Raw genomic sequence first — 19,148 nt, forward strand, 5'->3', positions numbered from 1 at the left:
AGCAGAGTGGCGCAGCGGAAGCGTGCTGGGCCCATAACCCAGAGGTCGATGGATCGAAACCATCCTCTGCTATAATATTTCTTGTTTTTTCTTCTGAGAACCAATCTGTCATTTCCACGCTACCAGCAAGGAAAAGCGCAGGCTTGTGCTAGCTATGTGAGAAAAGACTTCTCAACTATCTGTCTCTGCTGAAATACAAGAGAGTGATCGCCAAAGGATCAACCCCATACTTTGAAAGTAAAGATACCCAATTATAAGCATAAATGACTGGTGGGACCGTCACACGTTTTTCTGGGCATGCTTTGAATGTCATTCTTGCCTTTTCGTTCTGCTCTTATCATTCTCCTGGGCATTTCATGGAAGGCACTCTCTTTCTCTTCGCTGCTTTGCTTCCAATGCTGCCTAAATATGTTCATTTCCACTATTTGTACTACTGCTTTCCATTTCTTCTCTTCTGCACAGATTTGGCCTTGGTTTCAATCCCCAGTTCCTTACCCTCTACAAGAAACTTTCTACTGCTTTTCATGTTGGTGTCTAAACCAAATGCACCATTGAAACTGGTGCAAGATAGTCATTGAACTCGGGGTTGTAATCTTTAGAACCGAGAGCACCCACATCATAGGGCGTTGGTGGTATAGTGGTGAGCATAGCTGCTTCCCAAGCAGTTGACCCGGGTTCGATTCCCGGCCAATGCAGTGCAAATTTTTATATGTTCTCCAAGCAGGATTTGTTTTAATGCAACATGTCACAAAACGGAAATATCATGAACAGATTAATCAGACGTTAAATTAAAAAAAAAATGAAATACTTAGGCAGGCACCTCGATCGCCCCATCTGCTACATTAATTGTCCTATTAGACGCTATTTTCCAAAAAGCAGAGTCACCACTCACATGTGCTGGTAATAAATATGTTGCGGGCGGTAGACAATGAAAGGGCTGAACCCCGACCAGACATTCTAACTCTAGCATCTCTATATTAAAAAGCATTTCTAGGCAATATCTAGCATGTGAATAAAAGTAGGCAAGATCCACCGATGAATCTGGCAAAAGTCCCCAACGATTTTGTGCACACTTGTTCTCTCACCTGAATGCAGCGCCACCTTGTAGCCATCGGATGTAACTGCAGCTCACAAAATGTTATATCAGCGAGCAAGTTGAGAGGACTCCAAGAGGCAGATGTCCATGGAAAGAGCCTCTCACGACAGCAGGAAGGTTGGATATTTCAAGATGGCAACATTTCCTGTCCAATGTCCTCACGTCCCGAACGCTCCCAAACGCTCAAAAGCCTCACACCGGGCAAGCCCTCAACGGGTAGATCTCTGGCTCCCAGTTAAAATCAAATCCTGAGCATGCTAGCGCTAGGATCAAAGAGAGAGGAGAGGGTTAGAGAGCTGCTATCTTGGTTAAGGCCTGAAACTGCTAGTTCCCAAGAGGGTCTGCACTTTCAGTTATGACTGACTGTGAGACGAGAAGATGAAGATTTTCTGCACCCAGCATACATTGCAGCATGCTTAGGCAAATGAGGAGCGAGACCAACCAATCCCTCGCCACTTCGCTGAAAGCTCCTCCTCTGCATAAAGAGAACACTTTTACAAGGGAGCAGAGTGGCGCAGCGGAAGCGTGCTGGGCCCATAACCCAGAGGTCGATGGATCGAAACCATCCTCTGCTATAATATTTCTTGTTTTTTCTTCTGAGAACCAATCTGTCATTTCCACGCTACCAGCAAGGAAAAGCGCAGGCTTGTGCTAGCTATGTGAGAAAAGACTTCTCAACTATCTGTCTCTGCTGAAATACAAGAGAGTGATCGCCAAAGGATCAACCCCATACTTTGAAAGTAAAGATACCCAATTATAAGCATAAATGACTGGTGGGACCGTCACACGTTTTTCTGGGCATGCTTTGAATGTCATTCTTGCCTTTTCGTTCTGCTCTTATCATTCTCCTGGGCATTTCATGGAAGGCACTCTCTTTCTCTTCGCTGCTTTGCTTCCAATGCTGCCTAAATATGTTCATTTCCACTATTTGTACTACTGCTTTCCATTTCTTCTCTTCTGCACAGATTTGGCCTTGGTTTCAATCCCCAGTTTCTTACCCTCTACAAGAAACTTTCTACTGCTTTTCATGTTGGTATCTAAACCAAATGCACCATTGAAACTGGTGCAAGATAGTCATTGAACTCGGGGTTGTAATCTTTAGAACCGAGAGCACCCACATCATAGGGCGTTGGTGGTATAGTGGTGAGCATAGCTGCTTCCCAAGCAGTTGACCCGGGTTCGATTCCCGGCCAATGCAGTGCAAATTTTTATATGTTCTCCAAGCAGGATTTGTTTTAATGCAACATGTCACAAAACGGAAATATCATGAACAGATTAATCAGACGTTAAATTAAAAAAAAAATGAAATACTTAGGCAGGCATCTCGATCGCCCCATCTGCTACATTCATTGTCCTATTAGATGCTATTTTCCAAAAAGCAGAGTCACCACTCACATGTGCTGGTAATACATATGTTGCGGGCGGTAGACAATGAAAGGGCTGAACCCCGACCAGACATTCTAACTCTAGCATCTCTATATTAAAAAGCATTTCTAGGCAATATCTAGCATGTGAATAAAAGTAGGCAAGATCCACCGATGAATCTGGCAAAAGTCCCCAACGATTTTGTGCACACTTGTTCTCTCACCTGAATGCAGCGCCACCTTGTAGCCATCGGATGTAACTGCAGCTCACAAAATGTTATATCAGAGAGCAAGTTGAGAGGACTCCAAGAGGCAGATGTCCATGGAAAGAGCCTCTCACGACAGCAGGAAGGTTGGGTATTTCAAGATGGCAACATTTCCTGTCCAACGTCCTCACGTCCCGAACGCTCCCAAACGCTCAAAAGCCTCACACCGGGCAAGCCCTCACCGGGTAGATCTCTGGCTCTCAGTTAAAATCAAATCCTGAGCATGCTAGCGCTAGGATCAAAGAGAGAGGAGAGGGTTAGAGAGCTGCTATCTTGGTAAAGGCCTGAAACTGCTAGTTCCCAAGAGGGTCTGCACTTTCAGTTATGACTGACTGTGAGACGAGAAGATGAAGATTTTCTGCACCCAGCATACATTGCAGCATGCTTAGGCAAATGAGGAGCGAGACCAACCAATCCCTCGCCACTTCGCTGAAAGCTCCTCCTCTGCATAAAGAGAACACTTTTACAAGGGAGCAGAGTGGCGCAGCGGAAGCGTGCTGGGCCCATAACCCAGAGGTCGATGGATCGAAACCATCCTCTGCTATAATATTTCTTGTTTTTTCTTCTGAGAACCAATCTGTCATTTCCACGCTACCAGCAAGGAAAAGCGCAGGCTTGTGCTAGCTATGTGAGAAAAGACTTCTCAACTATCTGTCTCTGCTGAAATACAAGAGAGTGATCGCCAAAGGATCAACCCCATACTTTGAAAGTAAAGATACCCAATTATAAGCATAAATGACTGGTGGGACCGTCACACGTTTTTCTGGGCATGCTTTGAATGTCATTCTTGCCTTTTCGTTCTGCTCTTATCATTCTCCTGGGCATTTCATGGAAGGCACTCTCTTTCTCTTCGCTGCTTTGCTTCCAATGCTGCCTAAATATGTTCATTTCCACTATTTGTACTACTGCTTTCCATTTCTTCTCTTCTGCACAGATTTGGCCTTGGTTTCAATCCCCAGTTCCTTACCCTCTACAAGAAACTTTCTACTGCTTTTCATGTTGGTATCTAAACCAAATGCACTATTGAAACTGGTGCAAGATAGTCATTGAACTCGGGGTTGTAATCTTTAGAACCGAGAGCAACCACATCATAGGGCGTTGGTGGTATAGTGGTGAGCATAGCTGCTTCCCAAGCAGTTGACCCGGGTTCGATTCCCGGCCAATGCAGTGCAAATTTTTATATGTTCTCCAAGCAGGATTTGTTTTAATGCAACATGTCACAAAACGGAAATATCATGAACAGATTAATCAGACGTTAAATTAAAAAAAAAAATGAAATACTTAGGCAGGCATCTCGATCGCCCCATCTGCTACATTCATTGTCCTATTAGATGCTATTTTCCAAAAAGCAGAGTCACCACTCACATGTGCTGGTAATAAATATGTTGCGGGCGGTAGACAATGAAAGGGCTGAACCCCGACCAGACATTCTAACTCTAGCATCTCTATATTAAAAAGCATTTCTAGGCAATATCTAGCATGTGAATAAAAGTAGGCAAGATCCACCGATGAATCTGGCAAAAGTCCCCAACGATTTTGTGCACACTTGTTCTCTCACCTGAATGCAGCGCCACCTTGTAGCCATCGGATGTAACTGCAGCTCACAAAATGTTATATCAGCGAGCAAGTTGAGAGGACTCCAAGAGGCAGATGTCCATGGAAAGAGCCTCTCACGACAGCAGGAAGGTTGGATATTTCAAGATGGCAACATTTCCTGTCCAATGTCCTCACGTCCCGAACGCTCCCAAACGCTCAAAAGCCTCGCCCTCACCGGGTAGATCTCTGGCTCCCAGTTAAAATCAAATCCTGAGCATGCTAGCGCTAGGATCAAAGAGAGAGGAGAGGGTTAGAGAGCTGCTATCTTGGTTAAGGCCTGAAACTGCTAGTTCCCAAGAGGGTCTGCACTTTCAGTTATGACTGACTGTGAGACGAGAAGATGAAGATTTTCTGCACCCAGCATACATTGCAGCATGCTTAGGCAAATGAGGAGCGAGACCAACCAATCCCTCGCCACTTCGCTGAAAGCTCCTCCTCTGCATAAAGAGAACACTTTTACAAGGGAGCAGAGTGGCGCAGCGGAAGCGTGCTGGGCCCATAACCCAGAGGTCGATGGATCGAAACCATCCTCTGCTATAATATTTCTTGTTTTTTCTTCTGAGAACCAATCTGTCATTTCCACGCTACCAGCAAGGAAAAGCGCAGGCTTGTGCTAGCTATGTGAGAAAAGACTTCTCAACTATCTGTCTCTGCTGAAATACAAGAGAGTGATCGCCAAAGGATCAACCCCATACTTTGATAGTAAAGATACCCAATTATAAGCATAAATGACTGGTGGGACCGTCACACGTTTTTCTGGGCATGCTTTGAATGTCATTCTTGCCTTTTCGTTCTGCTCTTATCATTCTCCTGGGCATTTCATGGAAGGCACTCTCTTTCTCTTCGCTGCTTTGCTTCCAATGCTGCCTAAATATGTTCATTTCCACTATTTGTACTACTGCTTTCCATTTCTTCTCTTCTGCACAGATTTGGCCTTGGTTTCAATCCCCAGTTTCTTACCCTCTACAAGAAACTTTCTACTGCTTTTCATGTTGGTATCTAAACCAAATGCACCATTGAAACTGGTGCAAGATAGTCATTGAACTCGGGGTTGTAATCTTTAGAACCGAGAGCACCCACATCATAGGGCGTTGGTGGTATAGTGGTGAGCATAGCTGCTTCCCAAGCAGTTGACCCGGGTTCGATTCCCGGCCAATGCAGTGCAAATTTTTATATGTTCTCCAAGCAGGATTTGTTTTAATGCAACATGTCACAAAACGGAAATATCATGAACAGATTAATCAGACGTTAAATTAAAAAAAAAATGAAATACTTAGGCAGGCATCTCGATCGCCCCATCTGCTACATTCATTGTCCTATTAGATGCTATTTTCCAAAAAGCAGAGTCACCACTCACATGTGCTGGTAATAAATATGTTGCGGGCGGTAGACAATGAAAGGGCTGAACCCCGACCAGACATTCTAACTCTAGCATCTCTATATTAAAAAGCATTTCTAGGCAATATCTAGCATGTGAATAAAAGTAGGCAAGATCCACCGATGAATCTGGCAAAAGTCCCCAACGATTTTGTGCACACTTGTTCTCTCACCTGAATGCAGCGCCACCTTGTAGCCATCGGATGTAACTGCAGCTCACAAAATGTTATATCAGAGAGCAAGTTGAGAGGACTCCAAGAGGCAGATGTCCATGGAAAGAGCCTCTCACGACAGCAGGAAGGTTGGGTATTTCAAGATGGCAACATTTCCTGTCCAACGTCCTCAACGCTCCCAAACGCTCAAAAGCCTCACACCGGGCAAGCCCTCACCGGGTAGATCTCTGGCTCCCAGTTAAAATCAAATCCTGAGCATGCTAGCGCTAGGATCAAAGAGAGAGGAGAGGGTTAGAGAGCTGCTATCTTGGTAAAGGCCTGAAACTGCTAGTTCCCAAGAGGGTCTGCACTTTCAGTTATGACTGACTGTGAGACGAGAAGATGAAGATTTTCTGCACCCAGCATACATTGCAGCATGCTTAGGCAAATGAGGAGCAAGACCAACCAATCCCTCGCCACTTCGCTGAAAGCTCCTCCTCTGCATAAAGAGAACACTTTTACAAGGGAGCAGAGTGGCGCAGCGGAAGCGTGCTGGGCCCATAACCCAGAGGTCGATGGATCGAAACCATCCTCTGCTATAATATTTCTTGTTTTTTCTTCTGAGAACCAATCTGTCATTTCCACGCTACCAGCAAGGAAAAGCGCAGGCTTGTGCTAGCTATGTGAGAAAAGACTTCTCAACTATCTGTCTCTGCTGAAATACAAGAGAGTGATCGCCAAAGGATCAACCCCATACTTTGAAAGTAAAGATACCCAATTATAAGCATAAATGACTGGTGGGACCGTCACACGTTTTTCTGGGCATGCTTTGAATGTCATTCTTGCCTTTTCGTTCTGCTCTTATCCTTCTCCTGGGCATTTCATGGAAGGCACTCTCTTTCTCTTCGCTGCTTTGCTTCCAATGCTGCCTAAATATGTTCATTTCCACTATTTGTACTACTGCTTTCCATTTCTTCTCTTCTGCACAGATTTGGCCTTGGTTTCAATCCCCAGTTCCTTACCCTCTACAAGAAACTTTCTACTGCTTTTCATGTTGGTATCTAAACCAAATGCACTATTGAAACTGGTGCAAGATAGTCATTGAACTCGGGGTTGTAATCTTTAGAACCGAGAGCAACCACATCATAGGGCGTTGGTGGTATAGTGGTGAGCATAGCTGCTTCCCAAGCAGTTGACCCGGGTTCGATTCCCGGCCAATGCAGTGCAAATTTTTATATGTTCTCCAAGCAGGATTTGTTTTAATGCAACATGTCACAAAACGGAAATATCATGAACAGATTAATCAGACGTTAAATTAAAAAAAAAATGAAATACTTAGGCAGGCATCTCGATCGCCCCATCTGCTACATTCATTGTCCTATTAGATGCTATTTTCCAAAAAGCAGAGTCACCACTCACATGTGCTGGTAATAAATATGTTGCGGGCGGTAGACAATGAAAGGGCTGAACCCCGACCAGACATTCTAACTCTAGCATCTCTATATTAAAAAGCATTTCTAGGCAATATCTAGCATGTGAATAAAAGTAGGCAAGATCCACCGATGAATCTGGCAAAAGTCCCCAACAATTTTGTGCACACTTGTTCTCTCACCTGAATGCAGCGCCACCTTGTAGCCATCGGATGTAACTGCAGCTCACAAAATGTTATATCAGAGAGCAAGTTGAGAGGACTCCAAGAGGCAGATGTCCATGGAAAGAGCCTCTCACGACAGCAGGAAGGTTGGGTATTTCAAGATGGCAACATTTCCTGTCCAACGTCCTCACGTCCCGAACGCTCCCAAACGCTCAAAAGCCTCACACCGGGCAAGCCCTCACCGGGTAGATCTCTGGCTCCCAGTTAAAATCAAATCCTGAGCATGCTAGCGCTAGGATCAAAGAGAGAGGAGAGGGTTAGAGAGCTGCTATCTTGGTAAAGGCCTGAAACTGCTAGTTCCCAAGAGGGTCTGCACTTTCAGTTATGACTGACTGTGAGACGAGAAGATGAAGATTTTCTGCACCCAGCATACATTGCAGCATGCTTAGGCAAATGAGGAGTGAGACCAACCAATCCCTCGCCACTTCGCTGAAAGCTCCTCCTCTGCATAAAGAGAACACTTTTACAAGGGAGCAGAGTGGCGCAGCGGAAGCCTGCTGGGCCCATAACCCAGAGGTCGATGGATCGAAACCATCCTCTGCTATAATATTTCTTGTTTTTTCTTCTGAGAACCAATCTGTCATTTCCACGCTACCAGCAAGGAAAAGCGCAGGCTTGTGCTAGCTATGTGAGAAAAGACTTCTCAACTATCTGTCTCTGCTGAAATACAAGAGAGTGATCGCCAAAGGATCAACCCCATACTTTGAAAGTAAAGATACCCAATTATAAGCATAAATGACTGGTGGGACCGTCACACGTTTTTCTGGGCATGCTTTGAATGTCATTCTTGCCTTTTCGTTCTGCTCTTATCATTCTCCTGGGCATTTCATGGAAGGCACTCTCTTTCTCTTCGCTGCTTTGCTTCCAATGCTGCCTAAATATGTTCATTTCCACTATTTGTACTACTGCTTTCCATTTCTTCTCTTCTGCACAGATTTGGCCTTGGTTTCAATCCCCAGTTCCTTACCCTCTACAAGAAACTTTCTACTGCTTTTCATGTTGGTGTCTAAACCAAATGCACCATTGAAACTGGTGCAAGATAGTCATTGAACTCGGGGTTGTAATCTTTAGAACCGAGAGCACCCACATCATAGGGCGTTGGTGGTATAGTGGTGAGCATAGCTGCTTCCCAAGCAGTTGACCCGGGTTCGATTCCCGGCCAATGCAGTGCAAATTTTTATATGTTCTCCAAGCAGGATTTGTTTTAATGCAACATGTCACAAAACGGAAATATCATGAACAGATTAATCAGACGTTAAATTAAAAAAAAAATGAAATACTTAGGCAGGCACCTCGATCGCCCCATCTGCTACATTAATTGTCCTATTAGACGCTATTTTCCAAAAAGCAGAGTCACCACTCACATGTGCTGGTAATAAATATGTTGCGGGCGGTAGACAATGAAAGGGCTGAACCCCGACCAGACATTCTAACTCTAGCATCTCTATATTAAAAAGCATTTCTAGGCAATATCTAGCATGTGAATAAAAGTAGGCAAGATCCACCGATGAATCTGGCAAAAGTCCCCAACGATTTTGTGCACACTTGTTCTCTCACCTGAATGCAGCGCCACCTTGTAGCCATCGGATGTAACTGCAGCTCACAAAATGTTATATCAGCGAGCAAGTTGAGAGGACTCCAAGAGGCAGATGTCCATGGAAAGAGCCTCTCACGACAGCAGGAAGGTTGGATATTTTAAGATGGCAACATTTCCTGTCCAATGTCCTCACGTCCCGAACGCTCCCAAACGCTCAAAAGCCTCACACCGGGCAAGCCCTCACCGGGTAGATCTCTGGCTCCCAGTTAAAATCAAATCCTGAGCATGCTAGCGCTAGGATCAAAGAGAGAGGAGAGGGTTAGAGAGCTGCTATCTTGGTTAAGGCCTGAAACTGCTAGTTCCCAAGAGGGTCTGCACTTTCAGTTATGACTGACTGTGAGACGAGAAGATGAAGATTTTCTGCACCCAGCATACATTGCAGCATGCTTAGGCAAATGAGGAGCGAGACCAACCAATCCCTCGCCACTTCGCTGAAAGCTCCTCCTCTGCATAAAGAGAACACTTTTACAAGGGAGCAGAGTGGCGCAGCGGAAGCGTGCTGGGCCCATAACCCAGAGGTCGATGGATCGAAACCATCCTCTGCTATAATATTTCTTGTTTTTTCTTCTGAGAACCAATCTGTCATTTCCACGCTACCAGCAAGGAAAAGCGCAGGCTTGTGCTAGCTATGTGAGAAAAGACTTCTCAACTATCTGTCTCTGCTGAAATACAAGAGAGTGATCGCCAAAGGATCAACCCCATACTTTGAAAGTAAAGATACCCAATTATAAGCATAAATGACTGGTGGGACCGTCACACGTTTTTCTGGGCATGCTTTGAATGTCATTCTTGCCTTTTCGTTCTGCTCTTATCATTCTCCTGGGCATTTCATGGAAGGCACTCTCTTTCTCTTCGCTGCTTTGCTTCCAATGCTGCCTAAATATGTTCATTTCCACTATTTGTACTACTGCTTTCCATTTCTTCTCTTCTGCACAGATTTGGCCTTGGTTTCAATCCCCAGTTTCTTACCCTCTACAAGAAACTTTCTACTGCTTTTCATGTTGGTATCTAAACCAAATGCACCATTGAAACTGGTGCAAGATAGTCATTGAACTCGGGGTTGTAATCTTTAGAACCGAGAGCACCCACATCATAGGGCGTTGGTGGTATAGTGGTGAGCATAGCTGCTTCCCAAGCAGTTGACCCGGGTTCGATTCCCGGCCAATGCAGTGCAAATTTTTATATGTTCTCCAAGCAGGATTTGTTTTAATGCAACATGTCACAAAACGGAAATATCATGAACAGATTAATCAGACGTTAAATTAAAAAAAAAATGAAATACTTAGGCAGGCATCTCGATCGCCCCATCTGCTACATTCATTGTCCTATTAGATGCTATTTTCCAAAAAGCAGAGTCACCACTCACATGTGCTGGTAATAAATATGTTGCGGGCGGTAGACAATGAAAGGGCTGAACCCCGACCAGACATTCTAACTCTAGCATCTCTATATTAAAAAGCATTTCTAGGCAATATCTAGCATGTGAATAAAAGTAGGCAAGATCCACCGATGAATCTGGCAAAAGTCCCCAACGATTTTGTGCACACTTGTTCTCTCACCTGAATGCAGCGCCACCTTGTAGCCATCGGATGTAACTGCAGCTCACAAAATGTTATATCAGAGAGCAAGTTGAGAGGACTCCAAGAGGCAGATGTCCATGGAAAGAGCCTCTCACGACAGCAGGAAGGTTGGGTATTTCAAGATGGCAACATTTCCTGTCCAACGTCCTCACGTCCCGAACGCTCCCAAACGCTCAAAAGCCTCACACCGGGCAAGCCCTCACCGGGTAGATCTCTGGCTCTCAGTTAAAATCAAATCCTGAGCATGCTAGCGCTAGGATCAAAGAGAGAGGAGAGGGTTAGAGAGCTGCTATCTTGGTAAAGGCCTGAAACTGCTAGTTCCCAAGAGGGTCTGCACTTTCAGTTATGACTGACTGTGAGACGAGAAGATGAAGATTTTCTGCACCCAGCATACATTGCAGCATGCTTAGGCAAATGAGGAGCGAGACCAACCAATCCCTCGCCACTTCGCTGAAAGCTCCTCCTCTGCATAAAGAGAACACTTTTACAAGGGAGCAGAGTGGCGCAGCGGAAGCGTGCTGGGCCCATAACCCAGAGGTCGATGGATCGAAACCATCCTCTGCTATAATATTTCTTGTTTTTTCTTCTGAGAACCAATCTGTCATTTCCACGCTACCAGCAAGGAAAAGCGCAGGCTTGTGCTAGCTATGTGAGAAAAGACTTCTCAACTATCTGTCTCTGCTGAAATACAAGAGAGTGATCGCCAAAGGATCAACCCCATACTTTGAAAGTAAAGATACCCAATTATAAGCATAAATGACTGGTGGGACCGTCACACGTTTTTCTGGGCATGCTTTGAATGTCATTCTTGCCTTTTCGTTCTGCTCTTATCATTCTCCTGGGCATTTCATGGAAGGCACTCTCTTTCTCTTCGCTGCTTTGCTTCCAATGCTGCCTAAATATGTTCATTTCCACTATTTGTACTACTGCTTTCCATTTCTTCTCTTCTGCACAGATTTGGCCTTGGTTTCAATCCCCAGTTCCTTACCCTCTACAAGAAACTTTCTACTGCTTTTCATGTTGGTATCTAAACCAAATGCACTATTGAAACTGGTGCAAGATAGTCATTGAACTCGGGGTTGTAATCTTTAGAACCGAGAGCAACCACATCATAGGGCGTTGGTGGTATAGTGGTGAGCATAGCTGCTTCCCAAGCAGTTGACCCGGGTTCGATTCCCGGCCAATGCAGTGCAAATTTTTATATGTTCTCCAAGCAGGATTTGTTTTAATGCAACATGTCACAAAACGGAAATATCATGAACAGATTAATCAGACGTTAAATTAAAAAAAAAATGAAATACTTAGGCAGGCATCTCGATCGCCCCATCTGCTACATTCATTGTCCTATTAGATGCTATTTTCCAAAAAGCAGAGTCACCACTCACATGTGCTGGTAATAAATATGTTGCGGGCGGTAGACAATGAAAGGGCTGAACCCCGACCAGACATTCTAACTCTAGCATCTCTATATTAAAAAGCATTTCTAGGCAATATCTAGCATGTGAATAAAAGTAGGCAAGATCCACCGATGAATCTGGCAAAAGTCCCCAACGATTTTGTGCACACTTGTTCTCTCACCTGAATGCAGCGCCACCTTGTAGCCATCGGATGTAACTGCAGCTCACAAAATGTTATATCAGCGAGCAAGTTGAGAGGACTCCAAGAGGCAGATGTCCATGGAAAGAGCCTCTCACGACAGCAGGAAGGTTGGATATTTCAAGATGGCAACATTTCCTGTCCAACGTCCTCACGTCCCGAACGCTCCCAAACGCTCAAAAGCCTCACACCGGGCAAGCCCTCACCGGGTAGATCTCTGGCTCCCAGTTAAAATCAAATCCTGAGCATGCTAGCGCTAGGATCAAAGAGAGAGGAGAGGGTTAGAGAGCTGCTATCTTGGTAAAGGCCTGAAACTGCTAGTTCCCAAGAGGGTCTGCACTTTCAGTTATGACTGACTGTGAGACGAGAAGATGAAGATTTTCTGCACCCAGCATACATTGCAGCATGCTTAGGCAAATGAGGAGCGAGACCAACCAATCCCTCGCCACTTCGCTGAAAGCTCCTCCTCTGCATAAAGAGAACACTTTTACAAGGGAGCAGAGTGGCGCAGCGGAAGCGTGCTGGGCCCATAACCCAGAGGTCGATGGATCGAAACCATCCTCTGCTATAATATTTCTTGTTTTTTCTTCTGAGAACCAATCTGTCATTTCCACGCTACCAGCAAGGAAAAGCGCAGGCTTGTGCTAGCTATGTGAGAAAAGACTTCTCAACTATCTGTCTCTGCTGAAATACAAGAGAGTGATCGCCAAAGGATCAACCCCATACTTTGAAAGTAAAGATACCCAATTATAAGCATAAATGACTGGTGGGACCGTCACACGTTTTTCTGGGCATGCTTTGAATGTCATTCTTGCCTTTTCGTTCTGCTCTTATCATTCTCCTGGGCATTTCATGGAAGGCACTCTCTTTCTCTTCGCTGCTTTGCTTCCAATGCTGCCTAAATATGTTCATTTCCACTATTTGTACTACTGCTTTCCATTTCTTCTCTTCTGCACAGATTTGGCCTTGGTTTCAATCCCCAGTTCCTTACCCTCTACAAGAAACTTTCTACTGCTTTTCATGTTGGTATCTAAACCAAATGCACTATTGAAACTGGTGCAAGATAGTCATTGAACTCGGGGTTGTAATCTTTAGAACCGAGAGCAACCACATCATAGGGCGTTGGTGGTATAGTGGTGAGCATAGCTGCTTCCCAAGCAGTTGACCCGGGTTCGATTCCCGGCCAATGCAGTGCAAATTTTTATATGTTCTCCAAGCAGGATTTGTTTTAATGCAACATGTCACAAAACGGAAATATCATGAACAGATTAATCAGACGTTAAATTTAAAAAAAAATGAAATACTTAGGCAGGCATCTCGATCGCCCCATCTGCTACAATCATTGTCCTATTAGATGCTATTTTCCAAAAAGCAGAGTCACCACTCACATGTGCTGGTAATAAATATGTTGCGGGCGGTAGACAATGAAAGGGCTGAACCCCGACCAGACATTCTAACTCTAGCATCTCTATATTAAAAAGCATTTCTAGGCAATATCTAGCATGTGAATAAAAGTAGGCAAGATCCACCGATGAATCTGGCAAAAGTCCCCAACGATTTTGTGCACACTTGTTCTCTCACCTGAATGCAGCGCCACCTTGTAGCCATCGGATGTAACTGCAGCTCACAAAATGTTATATCAGCGAGCAAGTTGAGAGGACTCCAAGAGGCAGATGTCCATGGAAAGAGCCTCTCACGACAGCAGGAAGGTTGGATATTTCAAGATGGCAACATTTCCTGTCCAATGTCCTCACGTCCCGAACGCTCCCAAACGCTCAAAAGCCTCACACCGGGCAAGCCCTCACCGGGTAGATCTCTGGCTCCCAGTTAAAATCAAATCCTGAGCATGCTAGCGCTAGGATCAAAGAGAGAGGAGAGGGTTAGAGAGCTGCTATCTTGGTTAAGGCCTGAAACTGCTAGTTCCCAAGAGGGTCTGCACTTTCAGTTATGACTGACTGTGAGACGAGAAGATGAAGATTTTCTGCACCCAGCATACATTGCAGCATGCTTAGGCAAATGAGGAGCGAGACCAACCAATCCCTCGCCACTTCGCTGAAAGCTCCTCCTCTGCATAAAGAGAACACTTTTACAAGGGAGCAGAGTGGCGCAGCGGAAGCCTGCTGGGCCCATAACCCAGAGGTCGATGGATCGAAACCATCCTCTGCTATAATATTTCTTGTTTTTTCTTCTGAGAACCAATCTGTCATTTCCACGCTACCAGCAAGGAAAAGCGCAGGCTTGTGCTAGCTATGTGAGAAAAGACTTCTCAACTATCTGTCTCTGCTGAAATACAAGAGAGTGATCGCCAAAGGATCAACCCCATACTTTGAAAGTAAAGATACCCAATTATAAGCATAAATGACTGGTGGGACCGTCACACCTTTTTCTGGGCATGCTTGAATGTCATTCTTGCCTTTTCGTTCTGCTCTTATCATTCTCCTGGGCATTTCATGGAAGGCACTCTCTTTCTCTTCGCTGCTTTGCTTCCAATGCTGCCTAAATATGTTCATTTCCACTATTTGTACTACTGCTTTCCATTTCTTCTCTTCTGCACAGATTTGGCCTTGGTTTCAATCCCCAGTTCCTTACCCTCTACAAGAAACTTTCTACTGCTTTTCATGTTGGTGTCTAAACCAAATGCACCATTGAAACTGGTGCAAGATAGTCATTGAACTCGGGGTTGTAATCTTTAGAACCGAGAGCACCCACATCATAGGGCGTTGGTGGTATAGTGGTGAGCATAGCTGCTTCCCAAGCAGTTGACCCGGGTTCGATTCCCGGCCAATGCAGTGCAAATTTTTATATGTTCTCCAAGCAGGATTTGTTTTAATGCAACATGTCACAAAACGGAAATATCATGAACAGATTAATCAGACGTTAAATTAAAAAAAAAATGAAATACTTAGGCAGGCACCTCGATCGCCCCATCTGCTACATTAATTGTCCTATTAGACGCTATTTTCCAAAAAGCAGAGTCACCACTCACATGTGCTGGTAATAAATATGTTGCGGGCGGTAGACAATGAAAGGGCTGAACCCCGACCAGACATTCTAACTCTAGCATCTCTATATTAAAAAGCATTTCTAGGCAATATCTAGCATGTGAATAAAAGTAGGCAAGATCCACCGATGAATCTGGCAAAAGTCCCCAACGATTTTGTGCACACTTGTTCTCTCACCTGAATGCAGCGCCACCTTGTAGCCATCGGATGTAACTGCAGCTCACAAAATGTTATATCAGCGAGCAAGTTGAGAGGACTCCAAGAGGCAGATGTCCATGGAAAGAGCCTCTCACGACAGCAGGAAGGTTGGATATTTCAAGATGGCAACATTTCCTGTCCAATGTCCTCACGTCCCGAACGCTCCCAAACGCTCAAAAGCCTCACACCGGGCAAGCCCTCACCGGGTAGATCTCTGGCTCCCAGTTAAAATCAAATCCTGAGCATGCTAGCGCTAGGATCAAAGAGAGAGGAGAGGGTTAGAGAGCTGCTATCTTGGTTAAGGCCTGAAACTGCTAGTTCCCAAGAGGGTCTGCACTTTCAGTTATGACTGACTGTGAGACGAGAAGATGAAGATTTTCTGCACCCAGCATACATTGCAGCATGCTTAGGCAAATGAGGAGCGAGACCAACCAATCCCTCGCCACTTCGCTGAAAGCTCCTCCTCTGCATAAAGAGAACACTTTTACAAGGGAGCAGAGTGGGGCAGCGGAAGCGTGCTGGGCCCATAACCCAGAGGTCGATGGATCGAAACCATCCTCTGCTATAATATTTCTTGTTTTTTCTTCTGAGAACCAATCTGTCATTTCCACGCTACCAGCAAGGAAAAGCGCAGGCTTGTGCTAGCTATGTGAGAAAAGACTTCTCAACTATCTGTCTCTGCTGAAATACAAGAGAGTGATCGCCAAAGGATCAACCCCATACTTTGAAAGTAAAGATACCCAATTATAAGCATAAATGACTGGTGGGACCGTCACACGTTTTTCTGGGCATGCTTTGAATGTCATTCTTGCCTTTTCGTTCTGCTCTTATCATTCTCCTGGGCATTTCATGGAAGGCACTCTCTTTCTCTTCGCTGCTTTGCTTCCAATGCTGCCTAAATATGTTCATTTCCACTATTTGTACTACTGCTTTCCATTTCTTCTCTTCTGCACAGATTTGGCCTTGGTTTCAATCCCCAGTTTCTTACCCTCTACAAGAAACTTTCTACTGCTTTTCATGTTGGTATCTAAACCAAATGCACCATTGAAACTGGTGCAAGATAGTCATTGAACTCGGGGTTGTAATCTTTAGAACCGAGAGCACCCACATCATAGGGCGTTGGTGGTATAGTGGTGAGCATAGCTGCTTCCCAAGCAGTTGACCCGGGTTCGATTCCCGGCCAATGCAGTGCAAATTTTTATATGTTCTCCAAGCAGGATTTGTTTTAATGCAACATGTCACAAAACGGAAATATCATGAACAGATTAATCAGACGTTAAATTAAAAAAAAAATGAAATACTTAGGCAGGCATCTCGATCGCCCCATCTGCTACATTCATTGTCCTATTAGATGCTATTTTCCAAAAAGCAGAGTCACCACTCACATGTGCTGGTAATAAATATGTTGCGGGCGGTAGACAATGAAAGGGCTGAACCCCGACCAGACATTCTAACTCTAGCATCTCTATATTAAAAAGCATTTCTAGGCAATATCTAGCATGTGAATAAAAGTAGGCAAGATCCACCGATGAATCTGGCAAAAGTCCCCAACGATTTTGTGCACACTTGTTCTCTCACCTGAATGCAGCGCCACCTTGTAGCCATCGGATGTAACTGCAGCTCACAAAATGTTATATCAGAGAGCAAGTTGAGAGGACTCCAAGAGGCAGATGTCCATGGAAAGAGCCTCTCACGACAGCAGGAAGGTTGGGTATTTCAAGATGGCAACATTTCCTGTCCAACATCCTCACGTCCCGAACGCTCCCAAACGCTCAAAAGCCTCGCCCTCACCGGGTAGATCTCTGGCTCTCAGTTAAAATCAAATCCTGAGCATGCTAGCGCTAGGATCAAAGAGAGAGGAGAGGGTTAGAGAGCTGCTATCTTGGTAAAGGCCTGAAACTGCTAGTTCCCAAGAGGGTCTGCACTTTCAGTTATGACTGACTGTGAGACGAGAAGATGAAGATTTTCTGCACCCAGCATACATTGCAGCATGCTTAGGCAAATGAGGAGCGAGACCAACCAATCCCTCGCTACTTCGCTGAAAGCTCCTCCTCTGCATAAAGAGAACACTTTTACAAGGGAGCAGAGTGGCGCAGCGGAAGCGTGCTGGGCCCATAACCCAGAGGTCGATGGATCGAAACCATCCTCTGCTATAATATTTCTTGTTTTTTCTTCTGAGAACCAATCTGTCATTTCCACGCTACCAGCAAGGAAAAGCGCAGGCTTGTGCTAGCTATGTGAGAAAAGACTTCTCAACTATCTGTCTCTGCTGAAATACAAGAGAGTGATCGCCAAAGGATCAACCCCATACTTTGAAAGTAAAGATACCCAATTATAAGCATAAATGACTGGTGGGACCGTCACACGTTTTTCTGGGCATGCTTTGAATGTCATTCTTGCCTTTTCGTTCTGCTCTTATCATTCTCCTGGGCATTTCATGGAAGGCACTCTCTTTCTCTTCGCTGCTTTGCTTCCAATGCTGCCTAAATATGTTCATTTCCACTATTTGTACTACTGCTTTCCATTTCTTCTCTTCTGCACAGATTTGGCCTTGGTTTCAATCCCCAGTTCCTTACCCTCTACAAGAAACTTTCTACTGCTTTTCATGTTGGTATCTAAACCAAATGCACTATTGAAACTGGTGCAAGATAGTCATTGAACTCGGGGTTGTAATCTTTAGAACCGAGAGCAACCACATCATAGGGCGTTGGTGGTATAGTGGTGAGCATAGCTGCTTCCCAAGCAGTTGACCCAGGTTCGATTCCCGGCCAATGCAGTGCAAATTTTTATATGTTCTCCAAGCAGGATTTGTTTTAATGCAACATGTCACAAAACGGAAATATCATGAACAGATTAATCAGACGTTAAATTAAAAAAAAAATGAAATACTTAGGCAGGCATCTCGATCGCCCCATCTGCTACATTCATTGTCCTATTAGATGCTATTTTCCAAAAAGCAGAGTCACCACTCACATGTGCTGGTAATAAATATGTTGCGGGCGGTAGACAATGAAAGGGCTGAACCCCGACCAGACATTCTAACTCTAGCATCTCTATATTAAAAAGCATTTCTAGGCAATATCTAGCATGTGAATAAAAGTAGGCAAGATCCACCGATGAATCTGGCAAAAGTCCCCAACGATTTTGTGCACACTTGTTCTCTCACCTGAATGCAGCGCCACCTTGTAGCCATCGGATGTAACTGCAGCTCACAAAATGTTATATCAGAGAGCAAGTTGAGAGGACTCCAAGAGGCAGATGTCCATGGAAAGAGCCTCTCACGACAGCAGGAAGGTTGGGTATTTCAAGATGGCAACATTTCCTGTCCAACGTCCTCACGTCCCGAACGCTCCCAAACGCTCAAAAGCCTCACACCGGGCAAGCCCTCACCGGGTAGATCTCTGGCTCCCAGTTAAAATCAAATCCTGAGCATGCTAGCGCTAGGATCAAAGAGAGAGGAGAGGGTTAGAGAGCTGCTATCTTGGTAAAGGCCTGAAACTGCTAGTTCCCAAGAGGGTCTGCACTTTCAGTTATGACTGACTGTGAGACGAGAAGATGAAGATTTTCTGCACCCAGCATACATTGCAGCATGCTTAGGCAAATGAGGAGTGAGACCAACCAATCCCTCGCCACTTCGCTGAAAGCTCCCCCTCTGCATAAAGAGAACACT

The 19,148-nt window shown here is 44.9% G+C and overlaps 11 non-coding genes across 11 annotated transcripts; all 11 read left to right on the forward strand.

The window, feature by feature from the left end:
- The first annotated feature begins 623 nt into the window (after positions 1 to 623).
- TRNAG-CCC (transfer RNA glycine (anticodon CCC)) lies at positions 624 to 695 on the forward strand. The gene has a single exon. It is a non-coding gene; the product is annotated as a tRNA-Gly (tRNA).
- Positions 696 to 2,222: 1,527 nt separating this feature from the next.
- Positions 2,223 to 2,294, forward strand: TRNAG-CCC (transfer RNA glycine (anticodon CCC)). The gene has a single exon. It is a non-coding gene; the product is annotated as a tRNA-Gly (tRNA).
- Positions 2,295 to 3,821: 1,527 nt separating this feature from the next.
- On the forward strand, positions 3,822 to 3,893 carry TRNAG-CCC (transfer RNA glycine (anticodon CCC)). The gene has a single exon. It is a non-coding gene; the product is annotated as a tRNA-Gly (tRNA).
- A 1,517-nt stretch (positions 3,894 to 5,410) lies between these two features.
- On the forward strand, positions 5,411 to 5,482 carry TRNAG-CCC (transfer RNA glycine (anticodon CCC)). The gene has a single exon. It is a non-coding gene; the product is annotated as a tRNA-Gly (tRNA).
- A 1,519-nt stretch (positions 5,483 to 7,001) lies between these two features.
- Positions 7,002 to 7,073, forward strand: TRNAG-CCC (transfer RNA glycine (anticodon CCC)). Its single transcript has one exon. It is a non-coding gene; the product is annotated as a tRNA-Gly (tRNA).
- Positions 7,074 to 8,600: 1,527 nt separating this feature from the next.
- On the forward strand, positions 8,601 to 8,672 carry TRNAG-CCC (transfer RNA glycine (anticodon CCC)). Its single transcript has one exon. It is a non-coding gene; the product is annotated as a tRNA-Gly (tRNA).
- A 1,527-nt stretch (positions 8,673 to 10,199) lies between these two features.
- Positions 10,200 to 10,271, forward strand: TRNAG-CCC (transfer RNA glycine (anticodon CCC)). Its single transcript has one exon. It is a non-coding gene; the product is annotated as a tRNA-Gly (tRNA).
- A 1,527-nt stretch (positions 10,272 to 11,798) lies between these two features.
- TRNAG-CCC (transfer RNA glycine (anticodon CCC)) lies at positions 11,799 to 11,870 on the forward strand. Its single transcript has one exon. It is a non-coding gene; the product is annotated as a tRNA-Gly (tRNA).
- Positions 11,871 to 13,397: 1,527 nt separating this feature from the next.
- On the forward strand, positions 13,398 to 13,469 carry TRNAG-CCC (transfer RNA glycine (anticodon CCC)). The gene has a single exon. It is a non-coding gene; the product is annotated as a tRNA-Gly (tRNA).
- Positions 13,470 to 14,995: 1,526 nt separating this feature from the next.
- TRNAG-CCC (transfer RNA glycine (anticodon CCC)) lies at positions 14,996 to 15,067 on the forward strand. Its single transcript has one exon. It is a non-coding gene; the product is annotated as a tRNA-Gly (tRNA).
- A 1,527-nt stretch (positions 15,068 to 16,594) lies between these two features.
- TRNAG-CCC (transfer RNA glycine (anticodon CCC)) lies at positions 16,595 to 16,666 on the forward strand. The gene has a single exon. It is a non-coding gene; the product is annotated as a tRNA-Gly (tRNA).
- Positions 16,667 to 19,148: the final 2,482 nt, after the last annotated feature.

The sequence above is a fragment of the Triturus cristatus genome, chromosome 11, assembly GCF_964204655.1.
Source record: "Triturus cristatus chromosome 11, aTriCri1.1, whole genome shotgun sequence".
NCBI classification, from domain to species: domain Eukaryota; kingdom Metazoa; phylum Chordata; class Amphibia; order Caudata; family Salamandridae; genus Triturus; species Triturus cristatus.